This window comes from Austrofundulus limnaeus, unplaced genomic scaffold, assembly GCF_001266775.1.
Source record: "Austrofundulus limnaeus strain Quisiro unplaced genomic scaffold, Austrofundulus_limnaeus-1.0 Scaffold385, whole genome shotgun sequence".
In the NCBI taxonomy this organism is placed as follows: Eukaryota; Metazoa; Chordata; class Actinopteri; order Cyprinodontiformes; family Rivulidae; genus Austrofundulus; species Austrofundulus limnaeus.
Window position 1 is genome coordinate 281,648 of NW_013952787.1, and position 1,650 is coordinate 283,297.

The window sequence follows — 1,650 nt, forward strand, 5'->3', positions numbered from 1 at the left end:
CCCCTACCCCCACCCACCCACCGGAACCCAGCAGCCAGCAGGCCATCCACAGCAACCAGGAGCCACATTCCAGGAGTCCAACACAGCAAAAACAGGAGTGTTAAATTTTCAGTGTTAAACCTTTGGTGTTGATTTAGCACCCCCTAGTGTTATTTTAACACTCTGAGTACACTTACACCCAGTGCTGGTGTTAATTCACAGTGTTGAGTTCCTCAGTTTTGTCTCAACACTGGACAGTGTTAAATAAGCTCCGCCCACAGTTCTTATTTAACACTTAACAATGTTATATAACACCATGCAGTGTTGAAAGAAGCATTCTGAAAAGCCCCGCCCTCTTCCACATCATGTCAGACAGACCAGTATTTACCCAGCATTCCTTGCTGAGAAATCTTGCAGAAATTATGTGTTTGTAGGGTTATAACTATTAAAGGAGTTCATGAGAGTAAAAAAATATTTGTTCTGGTTGTTTTCTTGTTCAGTTTGATCAAGTTGTTCAAGTTTAAGCTTGTGTTATTGGCCAAAAATCGACACCATGAGTGAGAGGTATGTCCTGGTGTGTGAAGCTCGACTCCGTTGAACAGTTTTACTGAGTAGTGTCAATGCAACACTTCAGTTTGATATTAACTCTGAGTGTTGAATCTACGCGCTCCAATTGATGGTGTCTGTTAACCTTTCTAACACCACAACTTACTTTGTTAATGATAATCCACAGGTGATACTTTTATCACTTTATTTGAACACTGTTGAAATGTTAATATGACACCCAGTATTGTTGAGTATTTAACACTGGATAGTGTTACTGTTAACACTATATTTTAACACTAATGCTACGTTCACACCAAACGCGTTTTGAGCGGCCAAAAAGCGCAAAACGTCTTTGCATGTAAACTGGCAGCTCCTGCCGCTCAAAACGCTCTCGGTGTGAACGAGCCATAACACTATTTTTATGTTAATGTGACACCAAGAATTGTTTAATATTAAACACTGGTTGGTGTTAAAATAAAAAATGGGTGTTAAAATTTAACATTTTTCTTTATGTTATTTTAACACCAGCGAGTGTGGACACATAAAGACACTTTGCTGGTGTTAAAATTAACACTGGCATTTTTGCTGTGAAGCAGCACCAGGGAGGATGGAGAGCCAGCCCCAACCCTGGCAACACTCCAAGCCCCGAGCCCACCCGCAGCCCAGGACCACACCCGGCGGCCTGCCCTTCTTTAGGACCCCACTCTCAAATGGCTGTCGGGGAACAAGAGGGTAGAAAAGACCCTCACGCACACGCACACACACACACACACACACACACACACACACACACACACACTTGTACTGTCGGTGCTTGCTGTTCTATAGAGCAATTAAAATGAGGAGAAACAAAGTAGAAAAACAAACTGGACGCAAAGAACAAAACAATACTTTGCCTTTAATTTAACCCAGTTATGTAGTTCATCATATGAAATTCCAGAATCACATCTAAGTCATTGAGCCAGTGTCTTGACGTTCCAGATCAGAACAAGCTCTCTTCAACACAAGAACAGGAAATACTTAGAACCTCAACCAAAAAAAAAAAAAAAAAAGGTTTTGACCCAAAACAGGTCAGGTCATATCAAGATGATCAATTGTAAACATCTTCATGTATTTTTTATATAT